The sequence below is a fragment of the Lotus japonicus genome, chromosome 4 (assembly GCF_012489685.1).
Source record: "Lotus japonicus ecotype B-129 chromosome 4, LjGifu_v1.2".
NCBI classification, from domain to species: domain Eukaryota; kingdom Viridiplantae; phylum Streptophyta; class Magnoliopsida; order Fabales; family Fabaceae; genus Lotus; species Lotus japonicus.
This window is the reverse complement of record NC_080044.1, coordinates 18,276,506-18,303,583: the sequence shown is the minus strand read 5'-3', so window position 1 is coordinate 18,303,583 and position 27,078 is coordinate 18,276,506. Positions and strand designations below refer to the sequence as shown.

At 37.0% G+C, this 27,078-nt stretch overlaps 1 protein-coding gene across 41 annotated transcripts in view; it reads left to right on the top strand.

Annotated features, from left to right (window-relative positions):
* LOC130715082 (B-box zinc finger protein 18-like) overlaps positions 1 to 27,078 on the top strand; it is a 39,949-nt gene that overhangs the window by 4,496 nt on the left and 8,375 nt on the right. For 10 of the 41 annotated variants that reach the window (XM_057565091.1, XM_057565122.1, XM_057565121.1 and 7 more), the window contains 22 exons: positions 115 to 194; positions 660 to 760; positions 4,989 to 5,109; positions 6,023 to 6,184; positions 6,333 to 6,453; positions 11,225 to 11,336; positions 13,988 to 14,081; positions 14,294 to 14,472; positions 14,582 to 14,665; positions 14,811 to 14,970; positions 15,186 to 15,226; positions 15,636 to 15,775; positions 15,860 to 16,004; positions 16,099 to 16,217; positions 16,642 to 16,706; positions 18,336 to 18,406; positions 18,528 to 18,608; positions 18,806 to 18,914; positions 20,316 to 20,430; positions 20,527 to 20,614; positions 20,768 to 20,880; positions 21,004 to 26,957. The gene's annotated coding sequence lies outside the window, so the exon portion shown is untranslated. Of the gene's footprint in view, positions 1 to 114; positions 195 to 659; positions 761 to 4,988; positions 5,110 to 6,022; positions 6,185 to 6,332; positions 6,454 to 11,224; positions 11,337 to 13,987; positions 14,082 to 14,293; positions 14,473 to 14,581; positions 14,666 to 14,810; positions 14,971 to 15,185; positions 15,227 to 15,635; positions 15,776 to 15,859; positions 16,005 to 16,098; positions 16,218 to 16,641; positions 16,707 to 18,335; positions 18,407 to 18,497; positions 18,609 to 18,805; positions 18,915 to 19,902; positions 20,023 to 20,315; positions 20,431 to 20,526; positions 20,615 to 20,767; positions 20,881 to 21,003; positions 26,958 to 27,078 lie in introns of all 41 variants that reach the window. The other 31 variants (XM_057565112.1, XM_057565110.1, XM_057565085.1 and 28 more) reach the window with 31 other exon arrangements.

Genomic DNA, 27,078 nt, shown 5'->3' with positions numbered 1-27,078 from the left:
ATTTAAAATTTTGGGTGCATGATAATCTTGTTAATATTACATGGTTCATGATTGGATTTCTTAAATCCGCCTCTTTGGGAAAAATGATTAAATGATGTTTTTTCCGGAATTTAGGTCTCTCGAAGTGCCTAGGACTTTCTTTCTAAACTTTGTTGCTGTAACTGCTATACCTCAAGAGTTGATCTACATATCAGGTCTGAATACGTAAAAAATACTGTATACCTCCAGTTTCCATTTCTATCTTTGATTGTTACCTAATCGCCGCTTTGTGCTGTTATTGTATTATGGATTGATAAGTACGGTTAGAAGGCCGTATAGATTTCCATATACGCCATCTTGAATATCAATGTTTAAAAAATTGAATTGGATTGTTTTGTTGAACCGGCTGGGACCGTGATCTATGTTTAAAAATTATCTGGGTTAACCACTGTTAAATCAGGGTTGAATCACCAATTTAACTGGTTGAACTAATTGAGTCATGACCTGGAGATCAACGGTTTAATCTCTGGTTTGGTTTTCAAATATTGTTCAAGTTCTGACTGAATAAAGCGGTGATATTTTTTAAGTTTCACTTGTGTTCTTCTGTCTTGTTTATTTGTGGAAATCAATGATTCACTTAAAGAGTCATTAATTCATCACAATCCTTTAATGTGAAATAGGTTGTGCTTTGAGTTCTTGATGTTCATGCGTGCATTGCAAGAGATCCTCAGCACTTCCGACTAGTGCACAGTTTTCGGCTAGATAATTCTCTTTTGGAGAAGTAAGATGTTTTTCTTCACGCTCTAGATTCTTTTAGTACGGCCCGCTTGTTTCTGCTTATTTTGTTAAATAATCACTTATTTAAAAAAGCCACTTATGTATATTTTTACGTGTGTGTATGCTTTCGAAAAAAAAAAAAATCGTAAAATAAGCAGAAATTTAATTATTTTCTTAAGCTATATTGAGTAGCTTCTGATAAAATCAATTATGGATGAGGAGAGAGAAATTGAGATCTATTTTTATGGTTACACTACTTGAATTCAAATTTACAATTTTATCGTAAAATAATTCTTTGAAAAAATAACTAGTCATAATTTTATGTCCTTTAATGTAATTTTATTTGAAAAAAGACATTTTATGGTTTTAGATCACTTGAATGAAATATTCTGATTGATTATTCCATGAAGCTGAGTACATATATATATACAAGAGTTTAGGGATAGCTAAATAAGGAAAAGATCTATCCTAATAAAAGATAAAATATACTAAATATATTTATTCCCTATTTATTTTATCTACATATCTCAACACTCCCCCTCAAGTTGGAGCATATAAATCGTATGCATCCAGTTTGTCACATATATATTTTATCCGGGGACCTCGTAAAGACTTGGTAAAAATATCAGCCAGCTGATCTTGAGAGCAAACAGAAGAAGTCTTGATAGTACCACAAAGAATCTTCTCCCTAATAAAATGACAATCAACTTCTATATGTTTTGTTCGTTCATGAAAAACCGGATTAGAAGAAAGATGTAAAGCTGACTGATTGTCACATACTAAGTTCATAGGAGTAATCGCACAAAACTTCAACTCCTGAAGTAAGTGCTTCAACCACAAGAGCTCACACGTAGTATGAGCCATAGCACGATACTCAGCTTCGGTGCTTGATCTAGCAACAACACTTTGTTTCTTACTCTTCCAAGAGATGAGATTTCCACCAATAAAAACACAATAACCAGAGGTGGATCTCCTATCACCTGCATCACCTGCCCAATCCGCATCTGAATATCCAGTAATACTAGTATGACCTCTATCAGTATAAACAAGACCTTTTCCAGGCGACCCTTTTATGTATTGAAATATCCGAATAACAGCCTGCCAATGACTCTTACAAGGAGAGTTTAAAAACTGACTGACAACACTAACAGAGAATGATATATCAGGCCTGGTCATTGTGAGATAATTCAACTTTCCTACTAACCTCCTATATCTTCCTGGATCAGAATAAGGCTCCCCCTGGTTAGGCAGAAGCTTCACATTAGGGTCCATAGGAGTATCCGCAGGCTTGCAGTTAAGAAGGCCTGTTTCTTCCAAAATATCAAGCGCATACTTTCTTTGACAAATAGCAATGCCAGACTTTGACTGAGCTACCTCAATCCCAAGAAAGTAATGCAAAGATCCAAGATCCTTAGTCTGAAAATGCTGAAACAGGTGCTGCTTAAGAGCTTGTATGCCCTCTTGGTCATCACCGGTGATTACAATATCATCCACATAGACAACAAGATAAATGAACGTCTTTGAGGATGAACACCTAAAGAAGACTGAGTGATCCGCTTCACAACGAACTAACCCAAACTGCTGAATAACATTGCTGAAACGGCCAAACCAAGCTCGGGGTGATTGTTTCAGACCATACAGAGACTTTTGCAATTTACAAACTAGTCCTGACTCCCCCTGAGCAATAAACCCCGGTGGTTGCTCCATATAGATCTCTTCTTCCAAATCACCATGTAAGAAAGCATTTTTAATATCCAGCTGAAACAAGGGCCAATGTCGCATAGCAGCCATGGCAAAAAATAAACGGACAGATGCCATCTTTGCAACTGGTGAAAAAGTATCACTATAATCCAAGCCATAAACCTGAGTGTACCCTTTGGCAACAAGACGAGCCTTCAATCGATCAATATGTCCATCAGGGCCTACTTTAACATTAAAGACCCAACGACACCCAACAATAGATTTCCCTGCAGGAAGAGGAACAAGCTCCCATGTATTATTAGACTCTAAAGCTGTCATCTCGTCAATCATCGCTTGACGCCAACCTTTGTGAGATAGGGCCTCCTGTATAGTCTTAGGTACAATAATGGAAGATATGGTAGAAACAAAAGCGTAGTATGCAGTGGACAAGCGATGATATGAGAGAAAATTATAAATAGGATGGGGATTACGAGTAGAACGACTACCTTTCCGAAGGGCAATGGGCAAGTCAACAGGATCCGAAGCAGGAGAGGAGGCTGGATGAGGAACCAAATCACATGTCTCATTTCCTGCAGAAACTGAGTCGTGGGGCTCATCCGTTACAGTACGTCGTGGGCGACGCTCATAAGTAATGCGATAACGAGACATATCAGGAGCTAGCGCTGATGGAGTGGAAGTGTCTGCTTGAGGAGTAACGACCGAAGATGGTGACATAGACACTTGAGGAACAGGTAAAACCACAGGAAAGATATCTAGATCAGATTGTTGACCAGTTGTAACAAAGTAAGGTGTATCTTCAAAGAACGTGACATCTGCAGAAGTGTAGAACTTATGTGTGGATGGAGAGTAACACTTATACCCTTTTTGAACACGAGAGTAACCTAAAAAGACACATTTGACAGCCCGAGCAGACATCTTATCACGACCTGGTGAAAGATCATGAACAAAGCAAGTACAACCAAAGACACGAGGCATAACACAAAATGAAGATTCCCTAGGATACAACATGGAATGAGGAATCTGATTACCCAAAACAGATGATGGCATCCGATTTATCAAATATCCTGCAGTCAAAACAGCTTCACCCCAAAACTTTAAAGGTGCATTAGCATTGATCAATAAAGTACGAGCCGTATCCACAATATGTCTATGTTTTCTCTCAGCTACCCCATTTTGTTGGGGTGTATGTGGACAACTAGACTGATGTATAATGCCATGAGACTTCGTAAAAGAGTTAAAGGAATCAGAAAAAAACTCTTTAGCATTATCACTTCGCAGAACACGAATTTTCTTATCAAATTGAGTTTCAATTTCATGACAAAAATTTTGAAAGATACTAAACAACTCAGATCTATCTTTCATTAAAAATATCCAAGTACACCTGGAGAAATCATCAATAAAACTGACATAATACCTATATCCTAAGATAGAAGAAACACGACTTGGACCCCAAACATCAGAATGAATGACATCAAATGGATGTAGGGCCCTTTTATTGACACTACTAGGAAAAGACGACCTAACATGCTTCCCAAGCTGACATGACTCGCATTCCAAAGACTCTAACTGCGACAAGTAAGGCACCATCTTCTTTAATTTGTCCAAACTCGGATGTCCCAGACGACGATGAAGTAAACTCGGAGACTCAGCAGCAGCCGCACAAATTGCAGAAGATGGTTGTTGTAGATAATAGAGACCATGTGATTCAGATCCTGCTCCAATCATCCGTCCCGTACTCCGGTCCTGTATAAAGAAGGAATCAGAGGTAAAAGTTATGGCACAACCTAATGATTTGGTTAATTTACTGATAGAAATAAGATTAAAAGCACATCCCGGAACTAATAGAACAGAACTCAAAGGTAGTGTAGGAAGAGGAGATGTCTGCCCAACACCGGTGGCTTGTACTTTCGAGCCATTTGCAAGGGTAACATGGTGTGTAGTTTTGGGTGAAGATAAGTTAGAGAAAAAGGAAGGATTACCAGTGAGATGATCTGAGGCACCGGAATCCAAAACCCAGGATCCAACAGGTGTAGAATGAGAGTAACAAACTGTAGAAATTTATTCCATGAAGTATTCTGATTGATTATTCCATGAAGCTGAGTACATATATATATACAAGAGTACCAACTTGAATGAAATATTCTGATTGATTATTCCATGAAGCTGAGTACATATATATATACAAGAGTTTAGGGATAGCTAAATAAGGAAAAGATCTATCCTAATAAAAGATAAAATATGCTAAATATATTTATTCCCTATTTATTTTATCTACATATCTCAACAAGATCCAAACAATTTAAAATCAATTTTACTGTGAAAAACACTTATTATATTTGTATACAAACATAAATAAATTTCTGCTTTTAAAATGTTCACCTAAAATATATTCAATTTTCGATTCAATTTTAAAATCACTTTTTTTCTAAGTAGAGACAAATGAGTCTTGAATTTGTGAAACTATGTAATTATTACTACTAATTTCACTTTTCCATTAATGAAAATTTTAATTTTTGTATATTAAATTCCAGGCGTGGTGCTTTGATAATCCGCCGTCTTTGTGTTCTTTTGAATGCCTAGAGAGTCTACCGGGAAGTTTCGACAATACTAGAAGGAGAATCAGATTTGGATTTTGCATCACTTATGGTTCAGGTTTGTGAGTCTTCCCTAGAGCTAAATCAAAGGCTGCAATGAACTTCATGTTGCTGTTTTATTATTATACTGCGTTATGGAATTATGGGGATGGAAGAGAGAGAACTATTTTCCTTTATGGGTGGGCTTTGGTTTGCACCCTCATTACACAACTGGCTTAATTGTTTGGGTTACATGTAGTATTATAGACTTTTATGTTGAATAATGTGGATACACCCAACATTCATGTTCTTAAAATAATATTGTACTTCAATGAAATTAGAAGCACAATATCTCAAAGGTCACGACTTCTGTTATTTGGTGGAAAATTGTTTCCCTGTTAACTTAATAGTGCTGAACGGTCCTCTGTTGTAGGCTACAATAAATTTTATAGAACTAGAGTGGTTAGTGAGTAGTGACTAATGTATAACTATTCTAGGTGATTTTGAGATCCACAGTTCTTGGACACTTATCAATAGTATATTTTTTGTTGTGCTTGTTTAATTGTTCTTTTACTACTCCCTCCGTTCCTGATCTTTTGTTGTTTAAGGTTATGCACATTGTTTAAGAGTGCAATCATTGAAATATTTGTTGACATAAACACCCTTATTTAATGTTGAGTTAGAGTGAAGAGAGAATAGTAATTATTGGTTAAAAAACTTGTTATGATTTTGATTGGTGAAAATAAAAGGTGGTAGGTGAGAGATAGAGTATTAAATGAGGGTATACATGGAATAAATTGAGAAAAAATGCATTGGGTTTGTAAAACAACAAATGTTTTGGAATTTAGACCAAAACTTAAAACAACAAAAGATCAGGAACGGAGGGAGTATATCTTTTCATTAAGTCTGACATTTAGGCAACCCTATGTAGTGAGTGAAACAGTATTCATCTGCATCTGCTTTTTTTTTCTTTCCCTTTGTTAAATTTTCAGGCTCTGAATTTGATCTTACTTACATCATCGAAATTATCTGAGATTCGAGATCTTTTGAAGCAATCACTGGTTAATCCTGCACGGAAGGACTAGTATGTGTCTCTGTATGCCTCTTGGTGTCATTCTCCAATGGCAATTATAAGTCTTTGCTTTTTAGCACAGGTAGATATCTGTAACTTGGTTATGATTATTGGTTTCCATTTTAAGTCTCTTTCTCTAGCACATGTGCACATGGATACACCCACACAACAATTTCTATTTGTGGATATTAGCTTTACGGCTTTACCCTCTAGCTTTATTTGGACTACAGACAATGCAGTGCTGTGATTCAATTTCTGGTTGAGGAGGATATACATGTCAAGTTTCTGGTCCATCTGGATTAATTGATTCGCTTGATGGAAACTCCAATCTTTGCTTATCTTAGATTACAGGTACTTAATTCAAACAGACTGTTTCATGAATATACATCTTTAAATGTCTCGTAATTGCATATATTTTGTACTCAAGTCTGGTAAAATATGATTAATATGGAGATGTTGATTATGTTTATGATGATTAAACTTAAAGATCTTCAATCTCTTGTAATAATCACTATTATTATTATTTTTGCTTTTTTGGGCCATACTTTTACTATTTTATCCCTATATGTCAGGAATAATGTAATGTATCTTTCAGCAATTTCAGGCTTCATTTATCTTACCACCAACCAAATATTAAAAAGGGCTACCTGTTTGTATCAAACCTCAAGTAGACATTTTTTTTTGTACATCGGAAAATTAAGCAGACAAGAAACAAAAACTACAAAGCTAACAAATCTCTAGCCTGAATCGGCTGAAGCTCTTGAGGAGGGCTCTCAAGACAAGTCAGGGGGCAAAGGAGGCTAGCTCCAAGTCCTGCGAGGCAATCAGCTGCTGCATTCGCCTCTCTAGGGACATAAGCAAGAGTAACAGTCCAATCCCGATCCAGGAGAAGACGAATATCCAGGAGCTCAGACGCCAAGGCATGAAACTGATACCGATCATTCTCCAAAGCTTCCACAATATCCAAACAATCAACTTCGCAAGTAGCTCTCCTAATATTGGCATTCCACAACAGTGTTAGACCATGCTTTAGAGCTGCAATCTCCGCCCGAAGAGCATCTCCTCCGAGGCTACCTGCATATAAACCGGATATCCAAGCACCATGGGCATTCCGAACAATGCCACCCATTCCCATTCGATCATCATCATGCTTAAACGCCCCATCTGAGTTCATTTTGTACTCACCGGAAACAGGGGGAGCCTAACGGACTGGAGCATCGTCGACCGTGGACAACGACAGACCTCTCGTGAGTAATAGATCATAGTCCCTGTGCTCCGTAATAATCCAATTCACAGTGCTTACCACTGTCCAATCGTTATCGCCTAGGACTTCATTATTCCTCCATCTCCATATACCCCATATTGCTGTCAAAAACAGAGAAGCATGAGGACCTTGAGCTTGCGATTTTACCCAGGCTTGGGCATTACTCATGAAGAAGCCTGGCCACCCGAGAGCATTAAGCCGAACCCAGACATCACGCGCAATTCTACAGTCCCTGAGGCAATGCAAGATGTCCTTAATAGAGATAATGAAGTGGTAACTCAAAGAAGTCCCACATTGCCAAGATTAGCAAGTGCACAAGTGCATATATAATAAAGAACACACACACCCATTGCCTTAAGCCTAAGGTTTTGTGGTGTTGCGTGGTTCTAACTAAGGATTTCTAACATGGTATCAGAGCTGGTCTGATCCAAGCCATGACTTCCGCTTCCAAAAAAAAAAAAACAAAAAAAAAAGTAAAAAAAAATCCGAAAAAAAAAGCAAAAATGGCAGTCCCATTTGCGCAAGCCAAGGCCTCAGACTCAGACGAAGGAGCACAAGTCTAAGGAACTCCGATGCTCCCGCTAGAGTACTAGCCCAGACAAAGAAAGTCGAAAGGCAGACTCAGACGAAGGAGCACAAGTCCGACGACCACCGATGTTCCCGCTGGAGTGCAAGGCACAGGCAAAAAAAAAAAAATGGAGTCTCAATTGAGGGGGAGTAATAGAGATAATGAAGTGGTAACTCAAAGAAGTCCCACATTGCCAAGATTAGCAAGTGCACAAGTGCATATATAATAAAGAACACACACACCCATTGCCTTAAGCCTAAGGTTTTGTGGTGTTGTGTGGTTCTAACTAAGGATTTCTAACAGTCCTCGAATTGATGTTGACAGCGCGGGCAAGCAGGGGAATTTGCAAGCTTGCATCTGAACCGAAAGCTATTGACTTGGATCGCACCCTGCATGATAAACCAGACAAAGACCCGGATTTTTTCCGGAACCTGAATTTTCCAAATCCATTTCCAGGAATCGGGTGTAGAGGGGGGGAGCTGGGAAGAAGACTCAAGAAGCCAGGAGTATGCAGCAGCAGCAGTAAACACACCTTGTCTCCCCTTCTTCCACGTCCAATGATCATGGAGTCTATCATCCACCAAAGGAGTGATGTCGTGCAGCTTCTGCAGAATCAAAGAAGGGACAACAGTATACAAACTAGTCGTGACCCAATCCCCTCCAATCACCAAATCTCTAAGAGACACATGGATGTCATGAATATCCACATAAGGGATGTGATTTGCCAAGTTTCCATGACCACTCCAATCATGGTACCAAAAAGAGGACTCACCGTTCCCCAACTTGAAACCAAACCCGTCCTTTAATTCATCTCCAGCACGCAACACCCCTTTCCAAAGGGAAGAAGAACTAGGTTTGGCCGAGACTTCCAACAAAGAATGGTCTTTTATATACTTATGGGTAAGCACTTGGACCCATAGTTTGTCAGATTGTTGTAACAAGTTCCACACCAGTTTGCCAAGCAGGGAGGTATTTGCAAGCGCTGCGTCTCTAATCCCAAGCCCTCCGGCATGCCTGGGCTGAGTAACAATCTCCCACTTAACTCGATGCCACCCACGGCTAGCAGCGGAGTTAGACCAAATAAAGTTTCGAGCCGCTCTATCAATCAAATGGATTGTCTTCCTGGGGAGCCAGACCGCTTGCATATAGTTAGTGGGAATTGCTGTGATAACAGACCTAGCAAGACAAATTTTTCCTGCTGTGTTGAGAAGGCGACTCTTCCAGCCTGCTAATCTCCTCTCAATTTTGTCCATAAGAAAATCAAAATCACCATGAGATACTCTGCCACTGATCACTGGAAAACCTAAGTACTTGCCCAGGTTCCGAACAATTCTGATGGGATAAACAACTGCAATATCTCGACGGGTACTTTGGGGAACCCCTTTAGAGCACAAAGCCTTTGACTTCGCAGCACTAACTTTCAAACCTGATGCCGAGCCAAAGTCCTCCAAAATTTCAGCAACCATCTCAACTTGTGATCTAGAGGCCTTGCAAAAAAGAAGCACGTCATCTGCAAAGAAAATATGAGAAAGAGGAGGACCACCTCTAGAAAGAGATATTGGATGCCACAAACTCGCATCCACTGCATTCTGAATGCGAACTGAAAGCTTCTCCATGCACATAACAAAAAGGTAGGGAGACAACGGATCCCCTTGGCGGAGACCCCGAACAGGGCTAAACCAAGGGAGCCTAGAACCATTCCAAAGGAGAGCAAGCCTGGATGAAGACACACAGCTCATGATAAGGCGAATAATGAGGTCTGGAAACCCAAAGTCCCTAAGAGTTTCCTCCAAGAACCCCAAGAAAGCTTGTCATAAGCTTTTTCCAAATCAATTTTGAAAGCCATAGAGCCGTTTCTTACTTTAGAGTGATCAAGGAAGTGAATTGCCTCCTGAGCCAAGATAGCATTGTCAGTGGTCCCCCGCCCGGGAATAAAGCTAGACTGGAGGGGGCCAATAAACTGATCCAAGGAAGGGAGGATACGAAGGACCAGCACCTTCGTGATTATTTTATAAACAACGTTACACAAACTAATGGGTTGAAGCTCCTTCATCTGACTAGGAACATCAACTTTGGGGATCAAAACTGTTAAACTCTCTAAGACATGTAACTGAATTTCATTATTGAAAAGCTAAAGATTACAATGAGTGATCTCAGTATTTATAGAGAATACAAGGCTTGCTAAGCAAGCTACCAACTCTAACAGAATCAGTTATGTGACAGCTCACATGACAGCTGTATTGACAGCTCATTCTAACAGAATGTAACTAACTCAAATATTAACTATACTACTAACAGTAACTAACTTCTTAATCAGAGTAATGTGTACTCTACTCTAATAGGCCCCCTCAAACTCAAGGTGGGTGAGAAATGGATTTCTCAATCACATTGAGTTTGTCACGAAGAGTTTCAAAACGAAGAGGTGAAAGAGCCTTTGTAAAGAGATCTGCCAGTTGATCAACTGAAGGAATGTGATGCACAAAAAGAGACTTGTTGAGAACTTTTTCCCTCACAAAGAAGATGTCAAGCTCCATGTGTTTAGTGCGGGTGTGTAGAACTGGATTATGGGTCAAAGCCACTGCACCCATGTTGTCACAAAAGATTGTAGGAGGAGAAAAAGGAATCTGCAACTCCTGCAAAAGTGACTGAACCCATAGCAGCTCAGCAGAGGTATTGGCTAGGCTTCTGTATTCTGCTTCAGTACTGGAACGAGCCACTAAGGTCTGCTTCTTGGAGCTCCAAGACACAAGATTAGGGCCAAAGAAAACACATGATCCTGATGTTGACCTTCTGTCATCAGGATCTGATGCCCAATCAGCATCACAAAAGGCCACTAGAGAAACAGGAGAATGAAGAGAACAAGGCTTAAGATGCAGCCCATGATGAAGAGTACCCTTAAGATACCTTAATATTCTCTTAACAGCCTTCCAATGATCTTCCAATGGCTGACTTAGAAATTGACAAACTTTGTTCACAGCAAAGCTTATCTCAGGTCTGGTTAAGGTGGCATATTGAAGTGCTCCTACAATGGATCTGTAAAGGGTAGGATCAGCAAAGTAATCTGCTCCATATTTGCTCAATTTGGCTCCACCAACCATAGGAGTAGAGATGCCCTTTGCTTCTCCCATATCTGCTCTTTCAAGGAGATCAGTAATGTACTTTGTCTGGGTCAACAATAATGACCTGTCCTGAAGATGATGCACCTGAACACCAAGAAAATAATCTAGCATGGTATGCATGTAAAAGTTTTATTACCGGCCACTGACACTGACTTATCTGTTGTTGAGCAGATTTTGTTATTCCAGAAGGATGGTTCCATTTCTTTCAGCAGTTCATTTAGATGTTTGTGTATAGTGGAGCTCTAAACTTTAATCCTTGGAGATAGATGAAATTTTAAATGAGGTTAGTCTCTTCCTTATTTTATCACATCTTGTAACTGAGTAAAAACTTGAGTATTGAAGAAGAAGAATTATTCCCATAAAGTAAATTATGTAACTTATTATGAATTATTACATGGTATTTTTATAAAATACGTAAATTAAAATTAAAAATATATGTAGCTGGTTGGATTTTAGTTGTTTTTTTGTTGTTGAAAATTGAAATAGAATCAAGAGACCTATGTGTCGCGCGCTTCTTTCATTTGTTTGCATTGCAGTTAAAACAAAATTAAAACCCACGGCTTGTTACGCATGATTGCCTCTTGGCTTCATCTTTACGCATTAGGCACATCATAAATACTTGACCACTTCAATTTTACCCCCAATTTAAAGAAATATATAGCTAATGAAGGTGTTGCCAAGAACACATAATTGTGCTTGAAAGAAAATTATAAATCACAAATCACCGAGGTATCCCATTATGGTGAGGTTGCTTGAGGTGATCATGGCCCATGTGATTTCAGAAATGCCTAATTGTGATTATTAGAGGGAAATATTAAATCACAGATCACCGAGGCATCCAGATGTAGCGAGGTTGCTAGAGGTGATCATGACCCATTTGATTTTGGAAACACATAATTATGATTAGAAGGAAATTATAATTGTGATTTCTGGGAAATGATAAATCACAGATCACCGATGCATCCCAATATGCTAACGTTGCTTGAGGTGATCATGACCCATGTGATTTCCGAAACACGTAAGCGCTTTTATTTGAAGAAAATTATAAATCACATATCACTGAGGCATCCCAATATAGTGAGGTTGCTTTAGGTGATCATGACCCATGTGATTTCGGAACTACATAATTGTCATTGGAGGGAAATTATAAATCACAGATTACCGAGGCATCCCAATATAGGGAGGTTGCTTGAGATTATCGTGACCCATGTGATTTGGAAACACACTTGTTATTGGTGGGAAATTATAAATCACAAATCACCCTAAAATGAGAATGATGAGAGAATGTTAATCATGTAAATTATGACCCTTAAGTCTTGAGAATGCTAATTCTGATTATGGACCCTTCTTGCCTTTTGGGTAATGATAATTTGAGGGCTGACCCTTTTGATGGTAATCATCAATGCGAGTTCGTAAATAAGTCCCTAAAACGAGATGGTTAACCATGTAAATTACGACCCTTAAGTCTTGAGAATGCTAATTCTGATTAAGGACCCGTGTTGCCTTTTGGGTAATGATAATTTGAGGTCTGACCCTTTTGATGGTAATCATCAATGCGAGTTCGTAAAATAAGTCCATAAAATGACATGGTTAATCATGTGAACAATGACCGTGATGTAGCGAGAATGCTATTCTGATTGTGGACCCTTGTTGCCTTGCGATTAATAATAATTTGTGGGTAGACATTTTTGATGGAAATCTTCTATAGGAATCACTAAAACGAGATGGTTAATCTTGTGAACAATGTACCTAGAGTCGTGAGAATGCTAATTCTGATTATGGACCCTTGTTGCCTTTCGAATAATGATAATTTGTGGGCTGACCCTATTGACGGAAATCACCAATGCTTGCCCCTAAAACGAGTCCCTAAAACGAGACGATTAAACATGTAAACAATGACCCTAAAGTCGCGAAAATATCAATTTCGATTATAGACCCTTGTTGCCTTTCGGATAATGATTATTTGAGGGTCGACCCTTTTGATGGAAATAATTAAAGTGTGTCCCTTAAACGAGATGGTAAATCATGTGAACTATGACCCTGAAGTCGTGAGAATGCTAATTCTTATTTTGGACCCTTGTTGCCTTTCGGATAATGATAATTTGAGAGTTGACCCTTTTGATGGAAACCATTAAAGTGATTCCCTAAAACGAGATGGTATATCGTGTGAACAATGACTCTAAAGTCGTGAGAATGCTAATTCTGATTATGGACCCTTGTTGCCTTTCGGAAATGATAATTTGAGGGTTGACTGTTTTGATGGAAATCATCAAAGTGAGTCCCTACAACGAAATGGTAAATCTTGTCAAGAATGACCCTAAAGTCGCGGGAATTCTAATTGTGATTATGGACCCTTGTTGCCTTTCGGATAATGATAATTTGAGGGTTGACCCTTTTGATGGAAATCATTAAAGTGATTCCCTAAAACGAGATGGTATATCGTGTGAACAGTGACTCTAAAGTCGTGAGAATGCTAATTCTGATTATGGACCCTTGTTGCCTTTCGGAAATGATAATTTGAGGGTTGACTGTTTTGATGGAAATCATCAGTCCCTACAACGAGATGGTAAATCATGTCAACAATGACCCTAAAGTCGCGGGAATTCTAATTGTGATTGTGGACCCTTGTTGCCTTTCGGATAATGATAATTTGAGGGTTGGCTGTTTTGATGGAAATCATCAAAGTAAGTCCTTAAAACGAGATGGTAAATCATGGACCCTAAAGTCGTGAGAATGCTAATTCTGATTATAGACCCTTGTTGCCTTTTCCAATAATGATAATTTGAGGGTTGACTCAAATTTGGTGGCAGAATAGTTTTCTACCAAGGTACCTTTCCTTGCTGTTCTTTGTCTTGGTCTATTTCCTTTATTGTTTTCTTTGAAACCTTGTATCTGTATGTCTGACCTTACGAAATCACGTGATGTTTTTCCTAGGCTTTTGTCCATTGCAGAAGAGACTTTAGCAGAATTAATATTTAAGGCTACATTTGGAACTACTGTTGAGCGAGTCCTGATGCCTGAAATGAAGGTGATCCAATAACTTACTGTTTTTGATCAACTAGTTGTTTTATTTTTCAATTTATTTACGTATCAGACAAAATAGCTAAATATGAACCAAATTGGCATCTTTAAATAACACCCCAGCTGCTGATAGTTTTTTTTTTAATATGGGTTTCTCTTCTATTTTTAAATTGCTGTGCTTGTTTCTATGGATGGCATAATCAACAACAATCTCTACAGGTTGCCGAAATTCTTTACTCATAGGCCTTCTCGGTATTGTGATAACCAAGCAGTCGACATTTTGAATGTGCTTCCCACAGACAACGGTGGAAACTTAGAGCTTCTTTTCATGCAGGTAAAGCTACTTAGTGTGTAAGAATGATGGGGGTGTGCGCTACAAATCTGGAACAGGTAAGAGGGTGAGTGTCGTGCCCTTTATTAGCTTTAAAAATAGGGTTGGATGAAGGCCCACCTGTCTTTTCAAGCCAAGTTGCTTAATTTCTTATAAATGTTAATGTTAATTTGCAGATGGTTTTCTATATCCTTGAAGCTTGGAATTAGACAAGCAAGCTCGCTGTGCATAGATAACATTAAATCTTGTTGATTTATTTGGTAATTTTTCTCTCATTTCTTTTATTTGGGCATTATGATTTTCATGATAACATGCAAATTGGAAGAGGTGCCTTTAAAGTGGTGATTTTTAAGCATAAGGAAATTTCAGATTCCTAACTAATTGACGGAAAGAATAAATTGATAGGGATTGACGACATTAGGATATTGGAACCATTGGGTCGAATAGTTGCCATTAGACGGTGTTGAATAAATTCTTGGTGGGATGATGTTCTTCCTTGGAAGAGGTGGCGATCAGCGGTGGAAGGACAGAAATTGTGCTTGCTCAGGACGTAACTCACCTGAAAGTATCATCTGCAACACCCATTCTTTATTTTTTGGATAATCTCATTCTTGCATTCCTTCACTCCTTCATTTTGGAATTTCATCATTTCTCATATTTCATTGACTTATAAACATGTAGCCTGGTTCCCAGTCCATTTAATATACTGGAAGATAAATAGCCTCATTTATCTTGTCATAATATTTCCCTATGTTACTTATTATGGTTTTCTTGTTTCAGACAACTGAATTTATAGTGCTGGTCTAATCTTTCTTCAAATTGTGAGTATCAAATAGTATTGAAACTGAGAGCTAGCTTCTGTTTCTGTTATTGGAAGTTGGAACTAACTGGTCAATATCCGTAATAAGTTCCCCATAATATTCCGTAAATTAATAATATAAACCACCTCATCAAAGAAGAGTGCACATTAGTAATTTTGAAGTTAAAATGAGATTACCAATGTATTTTACACCATTAGATTTGTTTGTGTCAGATAGTGATTGGGAGGCAGCCATTCTATAAAAATAGTCAATTGCAGGTAGCGAAGAGGCAAACGTACAGTAATTATTTTTTTAATCAACTTTTAAAAGATATTAGTTATGTATGTATTGTTTTTATGTTTTTGTAAGCAATATTTATTTTTTTATCGTAAATATCTTTCTTATCCATCAATATCATTTGTTTTTTCAGCTTTTTCAAAATATTTTTTCATGTACTGATCTGCGCCATCCACCAAAGGCTTTGAAAGAGCTACATTCTGTTGCTTGAATCTTTGCAAAAGCCTTTTACGTCGAAATCGAGTTATTTTATGTAAAATTGATGGGTCCGAGGTTGAAATTTTATGATACATATATTTTTTATTACAGTTAGAGCTCATGTAGAAAATTTCTCTGAACTTGGACTTCAATGTGCAGAGGAGAGATTGACATTCAAGGAGTTCTGCCTGCGTGATGAGTAAAAGAATGCAGAGGAGGTATGCCGGTGTCCTGCTCAAGAACGTTCGCCAGTGTGTAATCAAGAACATGATACCGATGGGATGTGTAATCTTTGCATTCTCCGGTGGGTCTTTGCGTCTTCAGTCATTATAACAAATCATATATTCTCCTTCATAATCATTGACATTCTCGCGGGGTGTTTTTTTCTTTTGTTTAAGACCAATGACAGGATTTACCTTGTTTTGGATTATTGTGGTGATGGAGACCCTGCTGCTTACATCAGTTGCCATGGCAGAGTTTCTGAAATCCATTGCTCACCATTTCATGTGGCAATTAGGTGAGTGCTATTGAACTCAATTGATCCCACTTTTTGCCCTTTGCATTTTGCTGGTGGTGTTTTTTTGTAAAATTGAACACCTTCAATTAGTCGTTAGAAAAAGATAATATTGGTGATGCTAGTTTCTGAAAATATATCTAAATCACTACACCGATGCTTGAAATCAAATCAGACCCTCAGTCCACTATTTTTTGTCAAGCAAATATGTATTTGAGTAGTATATGACTATCTACTCATTTTCATATGACCTTCAGAAATTGTGGGTTTGCACTTGCTACTTGGTTTAGAAATGGAGATGTGAGTATTGATTTATTGTTATATCATATAACAACTTCCGTTCAAACCCGTAATAATTGTCTGTGGTATTATTGCAAGTACAGTAATTTGTTCATGTTTGAACTTTTTGTTTTTCTCTAATATGCAGAACTTACTGTTGGCAACTACTGCAGCTACACCAATTATGAAAATAGGAGATTTTGGGTTTGCCAGGTAGGATGGTTTCTTAGTAAATTAAACAACACAAGCACATGTTTATTCCTCATTAATTGCTGCTATAAGCTTGAGCAAGGTTCTAAATATCGGTCGCGGTCGCGTTGCGGATTTCGCGATAACGGATATTACAGTTGCTGCGGTATGTGTTGCGCCTGTTGCGGTGTGAATGGTTCCCAGATTTTCACAAATTATGTTCAAAATGCATAAATTATGTGAAAAAATATATATTATTATATAACCTATATTATAGATCATAATAGTAACCTGTAACCTGTAACAAGTCACATTTAAAAATCAACAAATATAAAAAATTAAATTAAAACAATTCACCCACAAACATCCAATTACGTCAATTTCATATTTAATTTTCATAATTTTTTTATTCAATTAATATCAAGATTCATTCAAAAGAATCATATGATCTATTAAGCTAGATATAAAGCTAGATAATCAAATAAAAAAAATACATATAATATAACCCATTTATGATTTTTTTTTAAAGCCATATAACCCATATAAACAAACTAATTCAGCTTGACAAAAAAAACTAATTCAGAAAACAACTAAATTATGGGCATAATTTTAGGGAAATCAGAAAATCAAAATATAATAAAAAAAAATAACAAAACTGACCCCACTTCGTTGAAGAGAAAAAAAAAATCAAAATCTCTCACATTCCAGAACGTTCTTTCATCTCCTTCTCCCCAAAAAAATCAACAAAAACCCAAAAGCCAGAGATGATGACAACATATCTGAAGAGATTGAACTTGAAGGATTGGTAACTTTACCACACTAGCTCACCTCAAGGCCAGAGATGATGAAGAGACAGAAGAGAAGAGTGAAGACGGGAGCGTCGTGGACGGTGGTTTGGGGTGCCAGCGCGGCTGCGCCTGTCGGTCGGAGGCTTGGAGCACGAACTCGTCTCAGTTCTCACTTCTCTTCTCACGGTCAGAGTCTCAGAGGGCAAGAGGAAGAGAACACAGGAAGATAGATGCCTCAGCTGATGGAGATTGGAGTGGAATGGCTCAAAGAATCTTCATTCTATTGAAATTATTGAAAATACAGGTTAAGTTTGCTATGAATTTTTAGTTGAATCTAAGAAAAAGCTGAAATTTTGTAAAAGTTTCTCTGATTCTCCTCTGATTCTCTCTATTATTGGTTCTGAAAAGGGGTTTTTGGGGGAAAAAAGAGCTGTCACGGTAAAAGCGGCGTTACGTTGCAGTGTTGTGGCCGATACGGCCGTCACGTTGCGGCCGATACGCGTGATTCGGAATAGCACCGAGAAATCGTTCCGTATCGGTAACGTCTCTCGCCGATACCGCAACATATCGGACGATATTCAGATATCGTTCCGATATTTAGAACCTTAAGCTAGAGTGACCTGTTTCTTCTTGCTTCTTTGTTTGTTGGTTTTGTCGGTGATGTTATTTCTTGATTTTTTTGTAATACAACAAGTAATAGCACGAGTCATTAATAATTTGGTTTACTAGATACTAAGCTATCTTATTCCTTCTTAGTTTATATTGAAACTAATTGGTAAGTTTAGTAGCTGTTTATACTTTAAAATATATACCTTTTAGTTTTATATGAAAAATACTCAAATAGTCTCCTCATGTGCATTGGCAGTGCCTTGATTTATTGTTATACTAGGTTCGCACCCCAGCAGTTGGCAGATACACTATGTGATTAAGTTGTAGGTATAATTTAAATCATTATTGCCTTTTCGTTCAAATTTCAGATTATCTAAGATCTTAAACTTGTTGCTCTGTTTTTATCCCTTATGAATAGATATCACTGTTTTAAATGATATTGGGGCAGATTGTGCGGAAGAGGTTGAAGCAACGTGAGATCGTGGCACTTCTAAGTATGTCGAGCATGGGTGTTGCTAGCATTGAAATGGTATGCTTTATGTTTTTGTGTGTGCTTATTTATCCTTGTTTCTATATCTATTTCTGAACTGCGCCTGGGGTTAAATTAATGTAGGCCTAATTATGTTAGTTAAAATGTTCCTGTAACAGTTAAGTTGTGGTTTAACCACTGATTAATTTAATATTTGGTAATTAACTAGGTAAATTGTTTTCGATCATCACATACAGGGGCACAAAAGGCCAATGGTTGGCTCAAAACTCTGGCTTTGATGAACTGCACTCACAGCACTGACCAGGGCTCTAAAGGGTCGTTGAAGAAAACACTCTCATTAACAAGGTATGAATATCTAAACCCCAAACCCATGTTTTAGATTCTATTTTGCTTATCTGATTCAATGGTTTTAGTTAGATAAGCAAATTTATGGTCTTGCGTTCCTGCTTTACTTGAATAAAGTTATGAAGTTAAAGATTTGCTTGTGTTCATTTTGTTGTGAAATTTTGACTGGCTGTTACTCTCTGATTTTTAGTGGTTATTGGGCACAAGAACTTGCTAGAGTTTCAAACATGTTTTTGAGTTTTCTTTGATTAAGGATGTACTAGCAGTTTTCTTTAATTGGGGTTCTGAATTTCCTTTAATACCTAGTTTAATTATATTTTAGTAACAATTTTCTCAATATTGAAGCTGGGCATATTCAGGTTGATTTATTAGTTTTGACTATTTTGTACGGTAAATGTGCAGTACGGTTTTACAACATTTTTGTTATTTCAAATGTTGTATGGGTCACTATTAAAGCGCTTTCCATATAAAAGCGTTTTATAATGTGTATCAGAATAACTATAAATGTTTTCATGATATAGCGCTTTTTATAAGACCCAAAAGCTCTTTAAGGACCTACTAAGGCCCCGTTTGGAAACACAGCTTAATTAAGCGCTTATGGTCATAAGCGCTTTTGACATAAGCGCTAATTCATAAGTTATTTTAAAATTTTTATTGAAATAAATCGAAAATAAGTTATATATAAGCATAAGATCTTTTTCATAAGCTATCCTGAATAGCTTATGAAAATAAGCTCAAAACAGCTTATGGTAGACCATAAGCTGTTTGCATAAGCTCTCCCAAACACTGACATAAGAGCTTATGCTATCAGATAAGCTCAAATAAGCTCTTCCCAAGCTGTTTGCATAAGCTCTCCCAAACACTGACATGTGAGTATTGATTTAATGTTATATCATATAATCAACTCCCATTCAAACCTGTAATAATTGTCTGTGTTATTATTGAAAGCACAGTAATTTGTTCATGTTTTGACTTTTTGTTTTGCAAGGTAGGATGGTTTCTTAGTAAATTAAACAATACAAGCACATGTTTATTCCTCATTAATTGCTGCTATAAGCTAGAGTGACCTTGTCAAATAACAACTTATCCCAAAAGCTTAAGCTGTTGGGTAAGGGCTACTTTAATGGTTTTATATTATATTCTAACAGACCTGTTTCTTCTTGCTTCTTTGTTTGTTCGTTTTTTCGGTGATGTTATTTCTTGATTTTTTTGTAATACAACAAGTAATAGCACGGGTCATTAATAATTTGGTTTACTAGATAGTAGATACTAAGCTATCTTATTCCTTCTTAGTTTATATTGAAACTAATTGTAAGTTTAGTAGCTGTTTATACTTTATAATATATGCCTTTTAGTTTTATATGAAACATACTCAAATAGTCTTCTCATGTGCATTGGCAGTGCCTTGATTTATTGTTGTACTAGGTTCGCACCCCAGCAGTTGGCAGATACACTATATGATTCACCTTATCACATGGCTGCAATGGTAATTGAAAGTCAAAAGTATGAGGCCATGGTGAGAAGATAGAACTGGGATCAAATTGCAACTACTGATACATACTGTTCCTGTTTTCTTTTGTACAAAATAAATAAAATTGAGGCATTGTTATAGGTGCAGGCTGATTTATGGAGTGTTGGGGCAATATTGTATCAGCTAGTGATTGGGAGGCAACCATTCAATAGAAATATCAATTTTGCAGGTAGTGAAGAGGCAAAAGTACATTAACTATTTTTTTAATCAACTTTTAAAAGATTATAGTTACGTATGTATTGTTTTTTATGTTTTCGTAAGTAATATTTATTTTTTTAACGTAAATATCTTTCTTATCCATCAATATCATTTGTTTTTTCAGCTTTTTTCAAATTATTTTGTCATGTACTGAACTGCACCTTCCACCAAAGGCTTTGAAAGAGCTACAATCTGATTGCTTGAATCTTAGCACAAGCCTTTTACATCGAAATCCAGGTATTTATTTCAACTATATTTCATGTGCATTTGTACTTAATTATTCTTCTGAATGCTTTGTGAATGTGTAAAAGTGATGGGTCTAAGGTTGAAATTTTATGATACATATATTTTGTATTACAGTTAGAGCTCATTTAGAAAACTTTTCCGAACTTGGACTTCAACGTGCAGAGGAAAGATTGACATTGAAGGAGTTCTCCAATCACAATTTTCTACGGGATCTCAGGTCATATTTTTCTTCTATTTTCAATTTCAATTCATGTATCCATGTTTCATTTTCTTTCCATGTTAGGGCTACTTGTTGTAGTCTCATATTCTTAGCTTATAGGTGATAGGTCAGTGGTGAATATTGAGCAGTCTCAGTTATATCAGTCAGAAAGGTCAATGGTTCATCAAGTAGATGGCTCTGCCTCTGATCAGATGTCTTTGTTACATTTATAGTGTCAGGCTGAGTCATTTACAGATGATCCAGTGGTAGTTAGCTTAAATGCCGATACCATGCTTTTGGAAACACATAATTTTGATTAGAAGGACATTATAATTGTGATTTCTGGGAAATGATAAATCACAAATCACCGATGCATCCCAATATAGTGAGGTTGCTTTAGGTGATCATGAGCCATGTGATTTCGGAACCACATAATTGTGATTGGAGGGAAATTATAAATCACAGATTACCGAGGCATCCCAATATAGTGAGGTTGCTTGAGATTATCGTGACCCATTGATTTGGAAACACAATTGTGATTGGAGGGAAATTATAAATCACAAATCACTGAGGCTTCCCAATATGGTGAGATTCTTTGAGGTGATGCTGCCCCATGTGATTTCGAAAACACATAATTGTGATTATTGGAGGGAAATTACAAATTACAGATCACCGATGAATCCCAATATAGTGAGGTTGCTTGAGGTGATCACGATCCATGTGATTTCGGAAACACAATTGTTATTGGAGGGAAATTAAATCACCCTAAAACGAGAATGATTAGAGAATGTTAATCATGTGAACAACAAACCTAAAGTCGCAAGAATGCTAATTTGAGGGCTGTCACTTTTAATTGAAATCATCAATGCGAGTCCCTAAAACGAGATGGTTAATGAAGTGAACAATAAGACCCTAAAGTCGCGAGAATGCTAGTTCTGATTATGTACCCTTGTTGCCATCCAGATAATGATAATTTGAGGGCTGGCCCTTTTGATGTGAATCATCAATGCGGGTCCTTAAAACGAGAATGCTAATTCTGATTATGGACCCTTGTATACTTTAGAAATATGATAATTTGAATGCTGACCCTTTGGATGAGAATCAACAATGCGAGTCTCTAACACGAGATGGTTTATTATGTGAACAATGACACTGAAGTTGCGAGATTGCTAAATCTGGTTATGGACCCTTGTTGCCTTTCGAGTTATGATAATTTGAGGTCTGACACTTTTGACGGAAATCATTAATGCGAGTCAGTAAAACAAGTCCCTAAAGCGAAATGGTTAATCATGTGAATGATGACCCTAAAGTAGTGAGATGGCTAATTTTCATCCTTGTTGCTTTTCGGATAATGATAATTTAGAGCTAACCCTTTTGATGGAAATCATCAATGCGAGCCCCTAAACAAATCCCTATAACGAGACAGTTAATCTTGTGAACAATGATGACCTTAAAGCCATTTGATTGCTAATTCTGATTATTGACCCTTGTTACCTTTTTAATTAGAATTTGAGAGAAGACCCTTCTGACGAAAATCATCATTGCGAGCCTTTTGACGAAAATCATCATTGCGAGCCTTTTGACGGAATTTGAGAGAAGACACTTCTGATTGTAGACCCTTATTGCCTTTCGGATAATGATTATTTGAGGGTTGACCCTTTTGATGGAAATCAATAAAGTGAGTCCCTAAAATGAGATGGTAAATCATGTGAACAATGACTCTAAAGTCGTGAGAATGCTAATTCTTATTATGGACCCTTGTTGCCTTTCGGATAATGATAATTTGAGAGATGACCCTTTTGACGGAAATCATCATTGCGAGCCCCTAAGTTTAGTCCCTAAATTCTGAAGGTTAATCATGTGAACAATGATACCAAAGTCGTGAGATTGCACATTCAGATTATGAGTTTATGACCCTTGTTGCCTTTCAAATAATGATAATTTGAGGGCGGACACTTTTTATGGAGATCATCAATGCGAGTCCTTAAAACGAGATGCTTAATGAAGTGAACACTAAGACCCTAAAGTCCCAAGAATGCTATCTCTGATTATGGACCCTTGTTGCCTTTTGAATAATAATTTGAGAGAGAACCCTTTTGACGGATATTATCAATGCGAGTCCCTAAAATAAGTCCCTAAATCATGATGGTTAATCATGTGAACAATGATACCAAAAGTCGTGAGAATGAAAATACTTATTATGGACAGTTGTTTGTTTTCGAATGATGATAATTTGAGGTCTGACCCTTTTGACGGAAATCATTAATGTGAGTCCATAAAACATGTCCTTAAAGCAAAATGGTTAATCATGTGAACATTAACCCTAAAGTAGTGAGATGGCTAATTCTCATTATGGACCCTTGTTGCCTTTCGGATAATGATAATTTAGGGGCTGACACTTTTGATGGAAAGCATCAGTGGAATTCCCTAAACAAGTCCCTAAATCAAGATAGTTAATCATGTGAACATCCTAAGGCCGTTAGATTGCTAAATTTGATTATTTACCCTTGTTGCCTTTTTAATAATAATTTGAGTGATGACCCTTTTGATGGAAATCATCATTGCGAGCCCCTAAACTTTGAGGATTAATCATGTGAACAATGATACCAAAAGTTGTGAGATTGCAAATTCAGATTATGGACCCTTGTTGGCTTTCGACTGATGATATTTTGAGGGCAGGCCCTTTTGATGGAAATCATCAATGTGAATCTCTAAAATTAAATAGTTAATCTTTTAAACAATGAACCTAAAGTCGCAATAATGCTAATACTAATTATGGACCCTTGTTGCGATTTGAATAATAATTTGAGAGATGACCCTTTTGACAGATATTATCTATGCGAGTTCCTAAATTATGATGGTTAATCATGTGAACAATGATATCCAAAGTCGTGAGAATGAAAATTCTTATTATGGACTGTTGTTGGTTTTCGAATGATGATAATTTGAGGTCTGACCGTTTTGACCGAAATCATTAATGCGAGTCCATAAAACAAGTCCCTAGAGTGAAATGGTTAATCATGTTAACAATGAACCTAAATTCGTGAGATGGCTAATTCTCATTATGGACCATTGTTGCCTTTCGGGTAATGATAATTTGAGGGCTGACCCTTTTGATGGTAATCATCAATGCGAGTTCGTAAAATTAGTCCCTAAAACGACATGGTTAATCATGTGCACAATGACCATGATGTAGTGAGAATGCTATTCTGATAATCATTTGCAGGTTGTCATTTTTTATGGAAATCTTCAATAGTAATTGCTAAAACAAGATGGTTAATCAATGTACCTTAAGTTGTGAGAATGATAATTCTGATTATGGACCCTTGTTGCCTTTCGGATAATGATAATTTGAGAGATGACCCTTTTGACGGAAATCATCATTGCGAGCCCCTAAGTTTAGTCCCTAAATATTGAAGGTTAATCATGTGAACAATGATACCAAAGTCTTGAGATTGCACATTCAGATTATGAGTTTATGACCCTTGTTGCCTTTCAAATAATGATAATTTAAGGGTGGACACTTTTTATGGAGATCATCAATGCGAGTCCTTAAAACGAGATACTTAATGAAGTGAACACTAAGACCCTAAAGTCCCAAGAATGCTATCTCTGATTATGGACCATTGTTGCCTTTTGAATAATAATTTGAGAGAGAACCCTTTTGACAGATATTATCAATGCGAGTCCCTAAAATAAGTCCCTAAATCATGATGGTTAATCATGTGAACAATGATACCAAAAGTCGTGAGAATGAAAATACTTATTATGGGCCGTTGTTTGTTTTCGAATGATGATAATTTGAGGTCTGACCCTTTTGACGGAAATCATTAATGTGAGTCCATAAAACACGTCCTTAAAGCAAAATGGTTAATCATGTGAACATTAACCCTAAAGTAGTGAGATGGCTAATTCTCATTATGGACCCTTGTTGCCTTTCGGATAATGATAATTTAGGGGCTGGCACTTTTGATGGAAAGCATCCGTGGAATTCCCTAAACAAGTCCCTAAATCAAGATAGTTAATCATGTGAACAATGATCCTAAGGCCGTTAGATTGCTAAATTTGATTATTTACCCTTGTTTCCTTTTTAATAATAATTTGAGTGATGACCCTTTTGACGGAAATCATCATTGCGAGCCCCTAAACTTTGAGGATTAATCATGTGAACAATGATACCAAAAGTTGTGAGATTGCAAATTCAGATTATGGACCCTTGTTGGCTTTCGACTGATGATAATTTGAGGGCAGGCCCTTTTGATGGAAATCATCAATGTGAATCTCTAAAATTAAATAGTTAATCTTTTAAACAATGAACCTAAAGTCGCAATAATGCTAATACTAATTATGGACCCTTGTTGCGATTTGAATAATAATTTGAGAGATGACCCTTTTGACAGATATTATCTATGCGAGTCCCTAAATTATGATGGTTAATCATGTGAACAATGATACCCAAAGTCGTGAGAATGAAAATTCTTATTATGGACTGTTGTTGGTTTTCGAATGATGATAATTTGAGGTCTGACCCTTTTGACCGAAATCATTAATGCGAGTCCATAAAACAAGTCCCTAGAGCGAAATGGTTAATCATGTTAACAATGACCCTAAATTAGTGAGATGACTAATTTTTTCTAAGGACCCTATTGCCGTTCAGATTCTTATAATTTGAGGGCTGACCCTTTTGATGGAAATCATTAGTGGGAGTCCCTAAACAAGTCCCTAAAATGAGAGAGTTAATCTTGTGAACTATGATGACCTTAAAGCAATTCGATTGCTAATTCTGATTATTGTCCCTTGTTGCCTTTTTAATTATAATTTGAGAGACGATCCTTTTGACGGAAATCATCATAGCGAGCCCCTAATCTATGATGGTTAATCATGTGAACAATGATACCAAAAGTCGTGAGAATGGAAATTCTTATTGTGGACCGTTGTTGGTTTTCGAATGATGATAATTTGAGGTCTGACCGTTCTGACGAAAATCATTAATTAGAGTCCATAAAACAAGTCCCTAAGTGAACAATGAACCTAAAGTCGTGAGATGACTAATTCTCATTATGGACCCTTGTTGCCTTTCGGGTAATGATAATTTGAGGGCTGACCCTTTTGATGGTAATCATCAATGCGAGTTCGTAAAATTAGTCCCTAAAACGACATGGTTAATCATGTGCACAATGACCATGATGTAGTGAGAATGCTATTCTGATAATCATTTGCGGGTAGTCATTTTTTATGGAAATCTTCAATAGTAATTGCTAAAACAAGATGGTTATTCAATGTACCTTAAGGCGTGAGAATGTTAATTCTGATTATGGACCCTTGTTACCTTTCGGATAATGATAATTTGTGGGTTGACCGTTTTGATGGAAATCGTTAAAGTGAGTCCCTAAAACGAGATGGTAAATCATGTGAACAATGACTCTGAACTCGTGAGAATGCTAATTCTTATTATGGACCCTTGTTGCCTTTTGGATAATGATAATTTGAGGGTTGACCCTTTTGATGGAAATCATTAGTGTGTCCCTAAAACGAGATGGTGAATCATGTGAACAATGACCTTAATGTCGTGAGAATGCTAATTCTGATTGTAGACCCTTGTTGCCTTTCATATAATGATAATTTGAGGGTTGACTCAAATTTGGTGGCAGACTAGTTTTCTACCAAGGTACCTTTCTTTGTTGTTTTTTGTCTTTGTCTATTTCCTTTATTGTTTTCTTTGAAACCTTGTATGTGTATGTCCGACCTTACGAAAGCACGTGTTGTTTCTCCTAGGCTCTTGACCATTGCAGAAGAGACTTTAGCAGAATTAATTTTTAAGGCTACAGTTGGAACTGCTATTGAGTGGGTCCTGATGCTTGAAATGAAGGTGATCCAATAACTTAATTTTTTTATCAAGTAGTTGTTTTATGTTTCAATTTATTAACTTAACAGACAAAATGGCTAGGATCCACTAGTTGTCATCTTTAAATAACACCGCAGCTGCTGAT